Source organism: Ictidomys tridecemlineatus, chromosome 16 (assembly GCF_052094955.1).
Source record: "Ictidomys tridecemlineatus isolate mIctTri1 chromosome 16, mIctTri1.hap1, whole genome shotgun sequence".
NCBI lineage: Eukaryota > Metazoa > Chordata > Mammalia > Rodentia > Sciuridae > Ictidomys > Ictidomys tridecemlineatus.
In genome coordinates, this window is record NC_135492.1 from 53,345,914 (window position 1) to 53,364,568 (window position 18,655).

At 42.7% G+C, this 18,655-nt stretch overlaps 1 long non-coding RNA gene across 21 annotated transcripts in view; it reads right to left on the reverse strand.

Moving 5' to 3' along the window:
• Positions 1-14,413: 14,413 nt before the first annotated feature.
• Positions 14,414-18,655, reverse strand: part of LOC120891422 (uncharacterized) — a 67,748-nt gene continuing 63,506 nt past the window's right edge. For 17 of the 21 annotated variants that reach the window (XR_013431380.1, XR_013431376.1, XR_013431371.1 and 14 more), the window contains one exon: positions 14,414-18,653. This is a non-coding gene — a long non-coding RNA (uncharacterized LOC120891422). The remainder of the gene's footprint in view (positions 18,654-18,655) is intronic. The other 4 variants (XR_013431372.1, XR_013431374.1, XR_013431369.1 and 1 more) reach the window with 4 other exon arrangements.

The window sequence follows — 18,655 nt, forward strand, 5'->3', positions numbered from 1 at the left end:
TCCGAAGAGGGAGAATGACCCACAGAAGCCTTGCAGTAGACTAGTCCCCGGCAGCCAACAGCATTCCGTAAATCCCACCTCTATCTGTGGAGACCTTCCCGGTCAGTGGCCTGGTCCCCTGAGTTTCTCACGAAGCTCATGTGCCTGGACCATGCCAGGTGCCTTGCACACATAGAACCCCCTCCATCACCAGCAAATGACCCAAGGATAGCATTCTAGTTGCAGGACTTTCAGATCAGAGGGTAAAAGCTCAGAGATGGTCAGCCCTGTGGCTGGCTCCAGGCAGGGGGCCACCAGCAGCTGTCTTTCCAGGTCACTCCCTGCCTCCTTAGTGTCAACGGGACACCAGGACACATGGACACTCAGGGAAGATGAAGCTGTCCTGCGTTTTTGCCATGTGTTGGTTTCTGCCTGGGCTGGCTTTAGACTTTCAGAGCCCTTAGTGCTGAAAAGCAGATGGATGTGAAAATTAGAAGTCACGTCCTACTACGAGGAAGTCAAAGGAGGTCTCAGCAAGTTCTCATTTTTTTTACTCCCATGCTTTGTTACAGCATCAAATGTTAAAATTATTTAAAATAATTTATTTGTTCTTTTTGTTGTTGTTGTTTGTTTATTTTTGCTTTGCTTCATGCACTGAGAATACACAGAGGCTATGGTGGAGCCCAGGCCTATGCTCCCTCAGTCACAGGGGCATTTGCCTAGACATCCCCCTACTCAGGGCTGGGGTGGGGCACCACGGGGGAGGAACAGGGAGGGAGGCTGCCTCCTACCCCTGATCTTTGCTCACTTATATCACTACTGGGGATGCCCTCCTGGGGTAGTCTCCCACCAAGTCAGGTGCCACCCCAAGGTTGAGCACATAAGCCTGAAGGCCTGGCTGAGTTGGGGTCCCCATGTGCAGGGATTGTTGTTGGCATGGCTGTGTACATTAAGCAGACAAATAGTGTCCTCACTGTGTCAAGAAGCAGAGATCAGCCTGTGACAGCAAATCAGTCTGTGTTTGGCTCCTGGGCTTGGTTGATTCACAAAAGTACTAACCCCTCAACCCAGATCAGCCATCGCTAACATGGGTGTCTCAGTGCGCTGCCCCAAAAACCTGCCTTCTCAGACACTAAGCCCCACATGCTCCATATCCCCAGGCTCCAGCCTGAACTCCTCACCCTGTTCCAAAGCCTCCCTGAGACAGACATTTTGGTGACAAGTGTAGGGAAAATGTAGTGAAGAGTTAAAAGTGAATCTCTTACCTCTTTGAACTGTTTTCTTCATACTTGGTGTACACAGATACATTTTTGATGTGTTAACTAGGAAAGCTGACTAGGACAGAACAAAGAGGCTGTCACCGGGAGGAAGGCACTGACAGAAAGCCACCCCGCCCTATTGAAGAACTGTCAAGCCCGTCCCAGGGCTCCAGGGTTGTCTGGTATTTATCAGAGACCTCAATCTGCTGCAGGAAATTAAAAATAATAATAATAATAAGTCTATCCACTGGACGTTTATTAAAGGAATCTAAAATTATATTACATCTAAAATAGCTGAAAGGAGTATTTTAACAATCAATGCAAGGTTGTTTCTATCAAATATATATGTGTCCATGTTTGTGTATTCACATGTATCTTTTCTAACCACAAAATACACGCATATAGAAAGAATTAACAAGTACACATAGGTGGCATCTCTCGTGTCATCTGCACACATGCAGGCTTAGAACACATTTTATCACTATCTGGGGAACCTTTTAATGCATTTTGCTCCATGTAATCTTTACTTTAATATTGCATCTACAATTGAATTTTTTAAATCTGAAATCAAACAAGGTCCTTTCAGGCAAGTGGATTTCTTCATTTCATGTTGCTCTACTGACTCAAAAATATTTTGCTGAATACCATTCCTGGCTCAAAGGTAACAAAAGTGCTTGCTTGATTCCATGCCTTTACATACTAATTACAAAACTGTGTGTTCTACACATGCTATTTGGTCTCAGTCCTAATGATTGTGTTGAATGGAATTCCATAACCTAGGCAAACACACCATATGAAATAAGAATAAATTGCTCATCTTTCAAAACCCCAAAAGTATGAGCATGAAAAGAAAACTATGAGAGTGAGCACAGAAAAGAAAAATTTGCACCACTGCTACGCACAGCTAGAAATGATACATGTACTGATATTAATGTAAAACCTTGCATTTTGGGGTCACAGTGCCAGGTTATATGACAGGCTTTGGATTTCAGTTGTATTACTGAGGAGTTGTGTGACATGCATAGGTTATTTAGCTCCTCTCATCCTCAGTTTCTTCATCTGGACAGTGAGAATGAAGTCTACCTCATAATGGTGGTCTAAATGCAGAAATAATCACAAAAGCTGGCTCCCTGGAAACCATCTCCCAAGGAAGCAAGAACCTGTTAGAGGAGGCAAGGGAGGGGAATCCATGGTTAAATGACTTGGGGAGAGTGCACTGAGCCATGCAGAACACATTTCTCTTTTAAAGGACAAAACGCAGAGCTTCTCAGAGACTTCCACATGTTCATGTGTCTTCCAACCACAAATACAACTCAGTATGAGTTCCATGAATTCCACCGGAGCCATCTCATAATGCCTAGGACTGGGGGCATCAAGTACAGTCACTGTCCCTCAAGCCCAGTTTCACACCTCACACGCACGACTGACTTTGGGGGCACTAGGAAAAATACAGAATAACAGACACTGGGACGTACCCGGTAACCAGCCACTGCTGCTTCAGCCACAAAATTATTTCCATGCCCTGAATTGACAATCAAACCTACCTTCCCTGTCTGTGTTGAAAAGAAATCCTCTAGAGGACAAATTTATTAGGTAAATAAATTGCTGGAAATGCTTTTCCTATTAGGAATTTGTTAGTCGCTTAAATTAGATTTCCTTCTCGGGGGCTTGGATGTATTTATGCATCTAAACATTTATCAGCTTGGACTGTGCACAGAGCGAGGGTCTACATGAGATCAGGACAAGCCCTGGGGAAGGCTGGCAGTTAATGATACAGGTTTTGGAAACTTTCACCTCAGACCAATCCAGAGGAAGGTCTGCAGATGGGGAGAGCTTACCTCCATAGTCCCCTGTTTATTTTCAGTTTCGAAAGCCAAAGTGCTGCACAGAGCAAGGGCTCCCTAAATACAGCTAATCTAACTTTTCAATCGATTGACGGCAGGAAGAATTGATGATTCACTTCTCCCTTTTCTGAAAACTCTCTCCTCTGAAAATTTCAACCTTTCGGAAGGATCTGATAAATAATACCAAGTTCACTGGCATTTCAAACAGACAAGACATTGATCTATTTTAAACTGTGATGAATGTCATATTTCCATTCAAATTTGGGATGATCACACTTTCAGCTACCAACCAACTATGGAAAAAAAAATCCTTCAGACAACAATAAGCTCTTAATTGAGGATTTCTCTTAAAAATTTTTAATAGAATAATGTGGGTGTTATCCTTCTGAAAAACAAAATTACTTTTAATGAAGCAGTTCAAAATCAGGGCAGGGGAAGAGCAAAGAGTTTCCTTGAGGTTCTGGTGACAGTTTACATAAAAAGATGTTTTATTTTCTCTTTGCGGGGTGTACACCATCATTTCGTCCTATTATTCCTGACACACGCAGTTCATCATATTAGCATCTTTGTGGGAAACAAGAAAGCAATTAAGGTTTTTGCTCTATTTTTTTTCTTTCAGGACACAGAGATTTTTGCTTTCCTTCGAAACTCTTAATGAGGAGGAGAACCTGGTCAAACACCAAATGCACGGGTTTTAAAATGCAATAAAGATAGAGCTTTAATAATTTTCAATTACAGTTATTCTGCAATAATGTTAGCAAATCTCATCTAAAAAGTAAATTATTCATTGAGTAGGAAATGGGAAAGCTTCGGACTGTGTGGCTCTCCCATTTAAAGTTTCACTAAGATTCTCCTTGATAAGGTCCTTTAAAAAGATTACATATTTTATACTTTGTTTCTATCTCTTTCTTCATTCATGATGCTGTTTCTACTTTTTAATATACTTTTCTAACAAAACACGGTAGTTACAGAGTGGCCATTCAGAGAGGATCTATTCAGAATAAGTATTCATTCACTTGCAGCCAGAAATACTGATAATGATTTTTTTATTTAGTTTTAATACATTTTTTTTTCATTTGCAGCAAATGAAACTTAGAACAAAATTTTTTAAAAAGACTGTCATTGGCTTTCGTTAGAAAATTAGTAAGAAAAAGTCTTTCCTGTTGCTTTTACATTAGCAAATCTTGCTTTCCATGTAAATAAATAGATAATTTATTGGGAGGTGCATAGAATATAGCAAAAGTATAAAATCGCAGAAAATATTTTAAATCAAAATAATATATGACAAAATGAGAAAAAGGACAATGAAGACCAGTTCCTTTAAAAAAGGCGGGGGGAACATCACCCTTTTCTGAGAACTTGAAAACAAGTCATTGACTCAGTCATTTTTTTTATATTCCTTCTGCAATTAATGCCAACCCTCGTCCTCAGATAAATGCTAGATTCTTTATGACCTCTCCCCACTCTCCTTTCTCTTGCCATGAATTTAGTTGCCTTTGTTAAATTTCCCTGCCTTGAAATTGAAGATGCTGTCACAAATGCACCCGAGTGGTCAGATTTGCACAGAACTCTTGCAGTGAAATTGGACTGGAAGACCTCACATAGAGAATTCTAGAGCAAATTCCAAAATGAACTAAAAAAGACACTTCTCAGAAGAAGAAGCAGAAATGGCTGAGAAATAGAAGAAAAATGTTCAACACTATCAGCAATTAAGGAAATGCAAATCAAAACTACGCTGGTGTTTCATCAGAAATCAGCCATCAAGAATACAAATAATAAATGCTGGAGAGGATGTGGTGGAAGTAGAACACTGTTAGAGTGTTGGTAGGACTGTAAATTAGTCAACCACTATGGAAATCAATATAGATGTTCCTCAAAAGACTAAGCATGGAACAACCATAGGACCCAGCTAGACCACTTTCCAGGAATTACCTTGAAGAATCAAAGTCCTCCTACTAGAGTGACACATGCATATCCATGTTTACAGCAGTACCATTCACAATAGCCAAACTAGGAACCAGCCTAGGTGTCCACCAACGGATAAATGGATCAAGAAAATGTGGTATAGGTACACAATGGGGTTTCACTCAGACATAAAGAAAAATGAAACTGTCATTTGCAGGAAAATGGATGGAAGTAGAGACCATCATGATAAACAAAGTAAGTCAAACTCTTCATAGGGTCAAGGGTCATATATTTTCTCTCATTTGTAGAAGTTAGAGAAGGAAAACGAAAAGAAAGATATTGGGGGGGGGCATGGGATCTCCTAAAAATCAAAGGTAGATCTGTAGAGGAAAGAGACCAAGGGATGGGAGGTGGGGAGAAGAGAAGAGATGGGGAGTGACACAGGATGAATCAGAGTGTTATATTGTATGCACATATAGATATGTAACAAGTTCTACATTATGTAAAAATAGAATACCAATTTTTAAAAGTGGAGAAGGGGGGAAGAATTCTAGAGCCTATTGCAAACTTTCATGAGATTTGTGAGACATGCTTCTGAGTACATAACGCAAGAGCTGAAGTCTCCAACTTGTCGCACACTAAGCCCAGGGGTTGGAGATGGCCATGCCCTGGGAAATGAGGCAGCCTGGGTCAGGCTCAGGAGTTCTGCTAACTCCTGTCTTAGAGCAACATGTATGTTTTTCTCCCAATCTTATTTAAGGAAAGTGTTTGTTCATAGGAAGCGAAATGGGGACAAGGGTCCCTTACAACTGCCTCTAATTTCCCCAATTCCACTTGATAGAATGCTTGACTTTATCACCAAGGCAGAAACTTCAATGACATCCTGCCCTTCAAAGCCCCTCTCAGCTCTGCCTCCTAGACAAGACCTGGACACCTGGGTCCTCGCTCACTTAGGTTGCTTTTCAAATTCAGGCTCAGCCAGTCACTAGCAAAATTGAGCCTCTCTGCAGTTCTGTTTCCTTCCTTTGGAAAACGGGCACAGTCATAGTGGCCACCTCAGGGATTACCAAGATGGCCAAAGGACACAAACACACCCCAGATTCTTGTGGCAGTACCTGGCACATTGTAGATACTTGCTGAAGATGAGGCAGTCAGTAGTGAACTGGTCTGATGAGAAGACAAGATTAATAAGCCGTCTTTTGCTGTCTTGTCCAAGTTTACCTGGCTCAAAAGAAGCTATAGCCTGAGGTGGAATTTGTCCCCTTCCAATCCAGCCTGGTATGCTTGATTCTGTAATTTCCCTGTGTGATTTACACAGTCCTCTTCTTTACTGCTCTCGGGCTCTCTCTCTCTCTCTCTGGGGAAATATTGACACACATTTCTTTGATATGACCAGATTATCATTAGTGAGTATAAAAATGCTTGGCAAAAACAGAAAAATAAAGCAGTTCCTGATGATGCTAAATGAAAAGGTATCCCAAAGGAAGTGATGTCTTCAGCAAAATGAATATTTGCTTAAGAATCCCCACTTGGATAATTGATATGTTAAATACAGGGATATTTTGAAACCTTGAATAATTATGGAATATTTTTCCATTTTTTCATTGTTTATCATCTCTTCTTGGCCCTTGTTGAAGACATTTCTTTAAAAGAAAAAAAAAAAAGATTTCTCTAATGTCTTGATTCCTCAAACTTTACTTTTCCCTGACTTCATTTTTGGGTACAGAAATATGTAAAATGAGGATGGATGAACAGAGGCACCAAAAAACTCTAAAATGCAGCTCTGCTGTAGAAATAAAGGGTCCCTACCCACTTCAGTATGTAGGAGTCTCTTGACAAATTGGGCAAATAGAAACTTACTAAAAGTGCCTTTGATTCTCAAGTTTCAATATCTGTTTGCACATAACTTACATGTGTCTACCTCTCTTAATTTTGATTTGTATGCTACTGTATTGAGGTGGGGGTGAGCTGGAGAAGATATTGCCAACTCTCTCCTGCAGGAGCTAGAAGCAGCACATGGCAAAAGCAGATCTACAAGTCCCATGCCGTACCAGGAGCATGCCACAATGCCCAGCAAAGCCATGGGTAGGATCTGGGGTCCAGCTTTGTCTTCATAGGCACAACTAGCAGGCCAGCGTGAACAAGGCTCAGGCTCCTGCAGTTCACAGCCACTTGGAGTCCACACCCTTTCTCACACTCTGCTCTGGTGGGCTCAGATCTGAGACAAGAGGGTTTACACCTCCAGTGTGATCCACCTGCGCATTCCAATCTTCTCAGGGACCCCTGTTCTGCTCGGTTGCTGTAACAAGATATGTAACAGATCTGCAGTTTTCATTCGTTGGGTGTCACCAACTTCTCTCACACACCTGGCCATCAGGTGGCCTAAGCAACTAACATTTGCCGCTGTAGATCTGGAGACTGTAAGGCCAAGATCAAGTGCCTTTCAGCTGGTTCTGGGTGGGCCATCTGCTCCCTGGCTGCCTTCCTGCTGTGTGCTAGAATGGCAGGGAGCAAGCCAGCTCTAGTATTTTCCTCTACTTATAGGGACGTAAACCACAGCAGAGAGACTCCTGCCGCATGACCTCATCTAAACCCAGTGACTTCCAAAGGCCGTACTCCCAAGTACCATCATATTAAAGATTAGTGCTGCAACATTGTTAGGGAGATATCTAGTTCATACACACCATGTCCAGAGCTGTCTTCTCAAACACAACCACAGATAAACTTGCACATGTCATTTGACATTCATAGGTGTACTGGACCAAATCCCTTAAGGATAGCTACTCCCTCGACTATTTGAATTGATGGTCAAGTAACACATAACTAATACTATCTTTAGATAACATATAGTGAGACTTGGTTTTCTAAATTTGTACAAGCCATCTAATATTACCTTAGTACATGGACTGGTTTTACGTAATGGTGAATTTTGTTTGCCTAAGGTCACACAAATTTAACCAAGCTGTTATTTACTGTTGCTTGTAAGAACTATGCAGGATCCAAATATCAACTGCCTGATAACAGGGAAAAGATGGACTTAGGGAAAATAAGGAAGAATGTGATTACATCACAGCATTACAACAGCAAATGAATACTTCCAGGTCTTCTAATTTCTATTTTATCCTCAAGCATGGTGTGATAAAACTTGGTAATTAAAGTAACTGCCATATGTTATTATGTGTGTCCGTTTTGTTCTAGAAGGAGAGATGTATGTCCTTTCTCGTGCTTTATTCTCTGCCATCTGTGGAAATGCATCCGGTAGCAAACAGATCTGCAGTTCTTCCACATGAGGCTCTAAGGCACTACTGCCTGGGTCCTAGATTAAGCCGTGCTCTAGAGGTTTCCTGATGATACTGCAGAAAGCGTGGTGTGAGTCATGGGAGAGGAACATTAGTGACCTCCTTTGTCACATTCTCTGGAGATCAAAGGAAATCAGGCCCACTATGTGAGTGAGTGTCTTTGCACCTAAGATCTGTCTTTTGAAAGAATACTCAACTGGACTTTAAAACTCAACTTAAGCATCAAACTTCCAACTGGCAAGTTTGTCTATTTGTACTTACTGAGGTTGCATTATTTGGCATTTTCTAACTGCCAGGCTTTCCCTCTGCCTGCCTGAGTTTCCCAGGGCACCATGCTTTCTAAGTATGGAGAAGTCCCAGATTTCCTTGGATCCTGGGGCTCTGCACATCCATGACGCTGTAGTGGCCCACCATAGTCTTGCCCCGTATTTTATCCTGGACTATACTTGCTTTTTGAAGTTAACTCACACAATTTCCAATTGCTTGGTTCAAAACTCCATCTCACACCAGCTCATCCTTCCTTCCTGGGCTCAATTTCTCTCTTCCTGAAGCCCATCTTTTGGACTTTATTTTAACAAGGTCCTTTGGGAGAACCCTGCTCTCTGTTATCACCTTTACTTCTGAACAGCTGGTTAGCAAGAAACATAATGGCAAGTTCGTAGTTACTTGCTGCCTTTTGCTGGTGATTCATTGTCTTCTGGCACCTGTTGTTACTGGGAGCACCCTACTCTTTGTGGAAGTACTGGGCCTTTGACGGTAATCTATCCTTTCTCTCTAGCTTTTCTTGAGGTTTTCAATTGTCTTTGTTGTCTTTGTTGATTTATGGTATGTCTGGGTTTGATTTCTTTTCATTTACCCTGTCTACGAGTCAATGTACTACTTATCTCTCATTAATACTTCAAATTATCCACCATCATATAGCTTTTCTGCCATTTATTCTATTCTTTCCTTCCAGAAAAATCTAGTAAGCCTTTTGGACCTTCTCTTTCTATCTTCTATGTCTTGTGTTATCACTTAAGGGGGACGTCATCATTCAGTCTGTAGCATGTAGTTTTTTGCAAATATTGTAGCAGGGAAATAGTAACAAGGGTCTCATCAGGGCTCCTTGTGTGGCTGGTGATGAAGCAGAGCTGAAAAATTCTGGCACAGACAACACATGCCAAGTTTGGAACTAGCTGAGCCAGGTGCCATCTGTGCTGTCTCTGTGCACTCAGCCCTCCACGTTGGTCACTCTAGGCTGTCCCTGTTCTTAGACCTGACATATGACTGAAGCATACATGATTGACAGAGAGACCAGCAAGCTTTTCAACTTCTGTACATATAGTTGGAATTCCTTTTTTAAAACAAGAAAGAGCTCTTCAAGAAAGCAGTCTAACACAAATCACCATTGCCTCAACATTCATGTTTAAAGAACAAGAGGAAAACATTTCTAAATCCAAAACATGACCTCTGACTGATTTTAGACTATTATTAATTTCCATGTAAATTAACTTTAAGGATAAATATAGTGGTTCTAATATATTTTAAAAGGCCATAAGTTACCTATGGGAGAGCGAAACCACCATTGAATGAAACTTGATATCCAGGAAGATGGACCGGGCTTATCCCGCCCTTCACACCTAATTCATCGCTGGGTTCTTCAATTTAAGAATCATGAATCCAAATACGTGGCAGCTAAAATTCTCCACATCTCCGGATTATCCCTGCATTGCAATTTAGGAGACAGTCACCTCTCAGAGGTTGGTACATAGAATCCTCCTTGTCCCCATCCTCTATATCCCATTAATTCCTATGACAAATCTACTTTCCATTCATAATCTCTTTTATACACTATCAAAAGAAATTTGAGGAGGATTAAAATGTCAATTTACACATACAAATAATTCAAATTAGAAGAAAAACTGAAGGAGAAATTCAGAGAGCAGCACTGAGAACAAGTGAGCTGGGTGCAGAACAGTTCCGTGTTGCCACGAGAGCAGTCCCAGACCCTGCACTGACTCCTGAGGTCACTAGATTTTAATCTCAACCTTCCTTCTGGGTTCCTGTCAACCATTTCCCTGCAGGAAATCTATTTCAGACAAATTGAAACAACTCCCAATTTATGACACACAAAGCTACTTTTCCTACCTCATATATTTTCTCAAACATTCCCTCCTTTCAATAGGTTCTCACCTCGTTCCACACCTCAGCTCGCATGCAGCCATCTCCAGGAAGTCTCCTCAGGCTGGGCCGTAAGATGAGCTTCCTTGCTCTTCCCCTTGAGTCTGATTAGCCTTTAATAATGACCTTCTACTATACTTTAGTCTTCCCTCTCACCCTGCCCACTTTGGTGAAGTGACATTCTCAGTGCCAGATATGCGTCCGTCACATCTGGACCCCCACCCCCAGCATTCCAGATCACACTGCCGAGGGTCCCCCACTTCAGAAGCTACCCGATCCCGGCTCCAAGGAGTGAGTTGAGGATGTCACTCAGATTGGAAGTAGCATTTGCAATTCAATGTGAGCTCTTCAGAAAATAGCGCCTATTAGGCAAGGATTTTGTGAATCATTAACAGCAGGACGGCAGATTCATTTAAATAACATTTCTTTTATAAAATTCAAAGGTTATTTTAGCCCAAACATGTATAGCCCCCATGAGTGAACCTTTGATGGTTGCTATGACCTCAACTGACTGGTAAGAAACCCTTGCTACCCCACAGGTGGCCCAGAAACCAAGAGCAGGTTTGTTTGGCTTGGCACTTGTTAGAAATGCAGATTCTCAGGAAGCTCTCAGACCACCCTTGGAAATCCAGATCTGCATGATGAGCATCACGATCCAGGGGTAGAGGCTCTGGTTTTAATGTTTAGGTGGACATGTATCAAATCCATGTCCAAATGCAATTTGTCTACATATTTACTAAGCAAACATTATCAAAATCCTGTCCAGTTTAATTGGTAGAATTTAGCATGAAGAAGTTAACTGTAAGCCAGGCACAGTGGCACACACCTGTAATCCCAACAGTTTAGGAGGCCAAGGCAGGAGGATTTGGAGCTCAAAGCAAGCCTCAGCAACTTGGTGAGGCCCTAAGCAACACAGTGAGACTCTGTCTCTAAATAAAATACAAAAAAGGGCTGGGGATGTGGCTCAGTGGTAGTGCTTATGAGTTCAATCCCTGGTACCCCTTCCCAAAAAAAGTTAACTGCACATACTTAAACCCCAAAATTAAAATGAACTAAAATACCATCTCAAATACTTGTCTTACATTTTTCCCTCAGATTTTCAAAAAAGCAGCCTAGCAAAAGCAGTAAAGAGTAGGGAGCACCAACTATGTGGTTGTTCCTGAAATTTCTCCTCTCCTACAAGAAATGAGAAAGGCTAAATATCAACATGACAGGGTTGGAATGGAGAGGCGGAATCCCAGGTGGGACTCTTGAGCTCCAAATTGTTTGATTTTCGCCTACGAGGAGCAGCAGAGTTCCTCTCTCACCTCTGAGACCCAGAAGACCCCCGAGAAGGGTAGAAATATGGTCTCCCCGCCAGGCTGACACCCTTAATTATGGCTTTTGAGCTTTTGATGTTCTGACACATAAATAGCTAAAAATTCGCTTTTTCATTTTGTGCACTTGCAAGTTGGAAATGTCATCAAGTTTCATCAAGATTGAAATGGGGTCCAATTTGCTAAAAACGCCTCATGCATAAGGAAGTCTTGTGCTCTCTTCCACATGGGAGTCAGCCGGCTCAGTGCATTATGCACCCCGTGCTGGAAGGATCTCGACCTGCCACTCAAACCCTGAAACAAGGGAGCCGTGGGGCTTCAGGGTCTTGGCACTTCTAGAGGGTGGGGGCCAGCACTCAGAGACTCAGTGCCTCAATCCACCACTCTCTGTCCCTGCTAGGAAAGAAAGTACAGTGTGCAAATGCACCTACAGCTTCTCCCTGGTCCGTATTTGGGAATTACAGTGGGCTCCTCTGCAGTGCTGTGCCCCCAACACAAAGAATGACAAATGAAGAGAAAAACATAATTGCCATTTTGTGTCCCTTTTGCTTTTAGTGAAGTAAGAAAGCAACAACTTCTTTCCTTGATGATAGGAAAGCAAAGTGAACGAGTCAGTGGAAGTCTCCCTGGGTAAGATCTCACCCTATCTTTTTTAATTGGGGTCATATTTCCCTTGATTCTGTCTGGAAACTGGGAAGAAAAAAAATATCTCCCCAAAATAAGACTCGATGCCTAATAACAATCCTTACAGGGGCTGGAGTTACTTTCCAGATGCACCCATTTTTGTTTATCTGCTTTCCCGATGGTGATCGTCTTCCTCTATGGCTCCTCCCGATAGCCATGTAATTACTAATTCAGTCACTGACTGATTCAGGTTACCCAGAACCTACACGGGAAGGGGCTTTTCTGTCCAGAAGTCCACACTTCGAGGCAGGGGCGTAACCATGTTAGAAGATTCTCCAGTAGAAGCTCAAAGATGGGAAACAAAAGCCAGGAAATGAGTGAGTGCCAAGCTTTCCCACTACCCTCAGACAAAAGCTCACTCCAGGTCTCAGCCCCACTTGAAGGAACCACCACAAAGAAAAATTTCTGTGAAATCTCTTGTCTCAAAAAATGTAAAACGAGCCGGGTACCCTGGCACATGCCTGTAACCCCAGTGGCTTGGGAGGCTAAGGAAGCAGGATTGCAAGTACAAAGCCAGCCTCAGCAAGGAGGTCTGAAGCAACTTGGCGAGACTCTGTCTCTAAATAAAATATAAAAAAGGCTGGGGATTTGGCTTAGTGATTAAGTGCCCCTAGGTTCAATACCTGGTCCCCCTCAAAAAAAACAAAATGTATAATGGTTTTGAATTTTAATTCTGCATCTCTTTTAAAGATTTCTAAAAATATTTCTAAGCGTCTTGCCGTGTTCTAGCACTGACGTTCAAAGGTTCCAAGGACATCCTGACCACTTCTCTAGGTGGGTGCTCTGCCCCTACCCTAGGTTGAGAATTCAGGGTCAGGAGATCCTAAGAGTTTTTAACTGTACTGGTACCAAGTGCTCTCACTCCTACCAGCACCGTCAAAATATGAATGGCCAACACTAACTGCCTTCATTAGGTGCCACAGGCTGTACGCATTGCCCCACATCAGGGTTGACACACCCTCAGGAAGGAGCTGGGAGGTCCCTCTGATAGACCTGGAAACCAAGGTGAAGAGCAGCTGCATGACACAGATATGTATCACAGCCCAGAACAGGCTTTTACAAACTGCTCCCATCACAGATTGCCTCTCTGTACTTGTTTCTCACAAATAAAAAAATCTTGTGAGGGCATCACTGACTCTCATGTCACCGTGCAATTAATAATCGACAGAACAATCTACATGGATCTTCTGACCAATACCACTGAATTTCCCGCTCTGCCACAAACACTGAGGTCATTTCCAAGTCTGTGTTTCTAGACATCTATGATGGAAAAAAAGGCTTATATGAATCAATAGAACACGATGAAACTTGGAGTCTTTATTTTCATGCAAATAGTCTCAGGATGAAGGGCAAGACATAAAGATTCAATGACCTTAATTGTAAAAGAATTAAAAATTCCATTAGTAACTATCACAATTTAATAATGCTCATTTTTTTTTTGCAAGAACGGGTGATAGTTACAGGAAATTATAGCAACCTCTTAATTTCTACAATGATTTCTTCAAGTGCATTTTCCTAAAGATTAGATGCCTTTTTTAGCTGCCATTAACAAAGAGGTTGAATATCTTTGCCAGTAAGAAAGTCCCCACGTTCAAAGCTGGCTAAATTGGGAGTGGGCTACCTTGTACAGTATTGAGTCCCTTGCTCTCAGGGGAACTCAACGAGAAACTCTGTGACAACTTGCGAGGACATACCAGAAGAGACTGACAATCTTTTAGGGCAAAAGAGAATCTCATTAAAGCCATGGACCTCCTGCCCCCCCCCCGCCCAGAAATGTATATAGATATAACAATTCTGAATACATTGTGGCAAGAATTTCACTCTGTCATGTCTAAGGGGCTTGGTCTAAATCCCAGGCACCCAGGTGTACATGACACTATGTGACCAGGAGGAATTTCCATAGCCTTTGTTCCTTCTCCCTCCTTCAAACTCACTTCCACACAGACACGGAAACAGTCTGGCAGGCATGGCGGTTTACTTTGCTTTAATTTTTAATTTGTTAAATCAAGGGATTTCACATAAACATTCGGATTCTGGCTTCTGTTGGAAAACATCAGCGCCTGGGGTGACAGTGGGCCTGCATTCCAGCAGGGTTCCCTCAGCAGAAGGGGAGTACTGGCCCCTCCTGAGAGGGTCCACCCCACTCTCCAGCACCACCCAGACTGCTTCACTCAAGATCTTCCCAGTCACTCTATGTTTGTATTTATTTATTTATTCTAATGAGGTCTATATGGCAGCAGAATAAATTTTGATTCACTGAACACAGTTGCACCACAACTTTTCATTTCTCTGGTTGTACACATGTAAAATTGTACCATATTTACAGTCATACATGTACCTAGAGTAATGATGCCTATCTCATTCCACCCCCATGCCACTTCCTCACCTTTCTCCTCCCTCCCCTTTGCCCAATCACAGTTGTTCCATTTTTCCCATGCCCCCCCCCAATTATGGATCAGCATCCGCTTATCAGAAAGAACATTTGGCCTTTGATTTGGCTTACTTAGAATGATATTCTCTAGCTCCACCCATTTACCTGCCAATGCCATGATTTTATTCTCTTTTAAGGCTGAATAATATTCCATTGGCTATATATACCACAGTTTCTTTCACTTAAAAAAAAAACCCCAATCAATAAATGGGCAAAGAAGCTGAACAGACACTTCTCAGAAGAAGATATACAATTGATCAACAAATATATGAAAAAATGTTCAACATCTCTAGTAATTAGAGAAATGCAAATCAAAACTACCTTAAGATTCCATCTCATGCCAGTCATATTGGCAGTTATCAAGAATAAAAACAACAATCAGTGTTGGTGAGGATGTGAGGGAAAAGGCACACTCATTCATTGCTGGTGGGACTGCAAATTAGTGCAGCCAGTCTGGAAAGGAGTATGGATATTTCTTGGAAAATTGGGAATGGAACCAACATTTGACCCAGCTATCCCACTCCTAGGTCTACACCCAAAGGACTTAAAAACATCATGCTATAGTGACACAGCCATATCAATGTTCATAGCAGCTCAATTCACAATAGCTACACTGTAGAACCAACCTAGCTGCCCTTCAATAGTCGCTCTAGGTTTGAGGCTGCCATCCCTGAAATAGACACTGGGTTTCAACAGAGCCATTTCTTAAGTGGTCATCGAAGGCACTGGTGGGTTTTCCTTCAACTACAATGTTCTCCTCAATGGAGACACACACAGGAAGTGCATGGGAAGTGACGAGGGGAAGGCTTGGGTCAGGTCACAGAACAGAGCACAGCAATGGTGCCTTTTGCAACGTGAGCCCAAGAAGCAGCCAAACACACTGATAATGTCACTCTGCCCATTCTCTCCTATGGCTCCAGAAGGAAACAGGGTCAGCATGTGTGTAGAAGATCCAGGATGCACCTTCTTGTGAATCAGAGCTGGTTCTCCAAGGCATGGGCTGGAGCTTCAACCTAGGGCTATTTGTACAGAAAAAGAGACAGATTCTCCCTTTCACTTCCCAGTTCACCTTGCAGAACATATCCCCCCACACCCCCCCCCCACAGCCCTGGTCATTCAAGGCAGAAGGACTAGACAGGGGAAGGGGCCTGAGATGAAGACACAGATGCACTTCCAGGGTCCCTCCATTCAGCTACAAATTGGGATTCTAAGAAAGTCCCAGAAGTGCCTATAAAAGTGATCACTTGGTAGAGCCTGAGCTTCTGCAGGGCACACCCTAACAACTAGATGGTTTCGGAGGCCAGCAGCAAGCGTGTTTATGTCTGCTAACAAACATAGCTCTGGTGCTTTTGGGTGGCTTCGCAGCACTTCATCCATGTGGCAGTTTGTAGGTGGTTATTGGAAAAATGTGTTTTTATTGCTAAGAATAGAAAAAAGAATTAAAGGGTGTAATTGCTGATTCTAGAAATAGAAATTTTCCACCTTATAAACATAATCCCAATAAGACAAAATGGAATCAGTGAGCATCCCATATTGGCAAGTTCTTCACCTCAATTTTGACGTCATGTCACATATTAGCTCTGAAGAAAAAAATTGAGTGGAAAACATAAGGCAATACTGGAACTGCATCAAAAACAGGAAGATCGATGGCAATGAAGAGCTGGGTGCTGGTGTTGGGACCCGCCGTGATGTTGGAACCTGCTTTGCAAAGCCCCCTGGTAACCCGAGCACAGGCAGCCCTCCCCTGTTCACAGTCTGTCTACGTTCACAGGAAAAAAAACGTGACTAAGTCATGCCTTGGGAGCCTGGTTTTGCTATTCATTGATTCTGCAGATTCATTCCCTCCACAGACCCCTCTTCTGTTCTATTTCCCTATGGTCAAATGAGGAATGCCATCCTTGCAGGGACAGAATAACACAATCATGGATACACAAGTGCTAGCAAATGCCACCCTTCCCTCCCCAGGTCTATTTTTGGTATGTTAGCAAGTGGTGTCAATGATGTCTATTATCTCACAAAACACAGCTCACAAGCAGGGAAGCTATATTTTCTTTTCTTTTTTTTCTTCCCCTCAAAGATAAAAAAATATCAAAAGATACAATATTTTATCATATAATTGATGCAATTAAGACAGCCTCATTGAGCATGAATGTAAACTTGAATATAAACATCAAGGAAAACGATCAACAAAATACTGACTCCTCCTCTAATGCAGCTCCTTTAAGTTTTTGTTTCTATTAAAGAATCCCTCTAATATTTTCCTAGGTAAAAATGATCAATACGCAATTTTCAAAATAAGCGATTGTAAATATTTAAATATTCGCTTGCTCCTTCCCCCCTGCCATTTGTTATTGTAACACTTATAGCTTTAAATATTAGCCCCGTCCTATTTATAATGACACCGGATTGCACCACTCATTTATCTACTTAAGAAAGGCAATTTGGAGGAGGGCTAGCTACCGTGGTGGCAATTTGTCATTAACAGCAGTTCTAATTAAATAGCCTCATCTACACATTATGGCACCATCTTGTACATTTTCCCTGAGACTCGATATCTTCTAAACCATAATAATACACCCGATCAAAAATTCAGCTGCTTATGAAAGTGAGAAAATAGTGATTTACATGTTACACTTTAAAAGCTTCATCAAAGCTGTAATAATTTTGTTGGATAAACAATGTGATTCTTGAGATTAATAAGAATTTCTAAATATGAACAATATGTACCCTGAGGAGAATATTATCTAAGGAGGAACTGATAAATTATGTTGGGCAAATAATCTGCATACAGAAACGTGCGTAATGGAGACAGGAAATTAAATATTGAAATGGGTAAATAACACGCAGTTTGGTGGGTGGGTTTCTCCCCCACCCACCCCACCCCTTGGTTGGGTTAAATCCCAGTGTCAAAATCGTGGATGACCAGGGCAAACCCTTATCCTTCACACAAGAGAACAGGAGAAAACGGATGCGTCTCAGGTCCAGGTTGACACCGGGCAGACAGGAAGTCCTTTGATGAATTTCTCTGCTGGGAAGAGATACTTGGGAAAGAGTGAAGGGAATACCTATGGGGTTTTTTTTCCCCCTTTACTTCCTACAGGCACATTTGGGACTTCTTATTTCTCAGGGGTAGAATCACCTTTGAAAACTGGAATCAAAGGGAACTGGTTCGAAAGACAAGGGAAAGTGTCAATTAACAGAAATGCATATGTCAGAGCTGGCCACCCGGGTGTGGCTGAGAATGTCCCTGTCCCATAGGCTGTCCGGGTGGGTGAGGACTCCCCTCCCCAACGGAGCAGGGGGCGAGTCCCAGCAGGCGCTGTCTTCTCCTTCGGGACTGGGACTTGCGGCAGGAAAAGGCAGAGCAGCCCCCATGGTTCTCTACAGAGGGCTATGCCCACTAGGAGGGGACACTAGGAGCTGGGGGACATGGAAAGCTTTCCCAGGGATTAGGTTGGGAAGCAGCCTTCAGGGTTCTCAAGCAGAGGGAACAGCTCGGGCGGAGCATGGGGCAGGGCGGCAGGAGGTGGGAAGGTGGGGGACAGGACGGCTGGCAGAGGAATGGACAGCGCAGTGTGACGCCAGCATGTCACTGTCACTGCCTGAGGGCTGCTCTCCAGAACCAGTAAAGAACAGGACAGGCCGCTGGAGAGCGGGTAGGAGTCCTGGACGGCCAATTCCCAGACCACGAAAACCCTTACCACGAGGTTTGGCTTTGGCGGGAGCCCGAGGCCTCGAGCGTGCCGAGGTGGTGGAGTGGCCAGTGCTTCCACGCGCT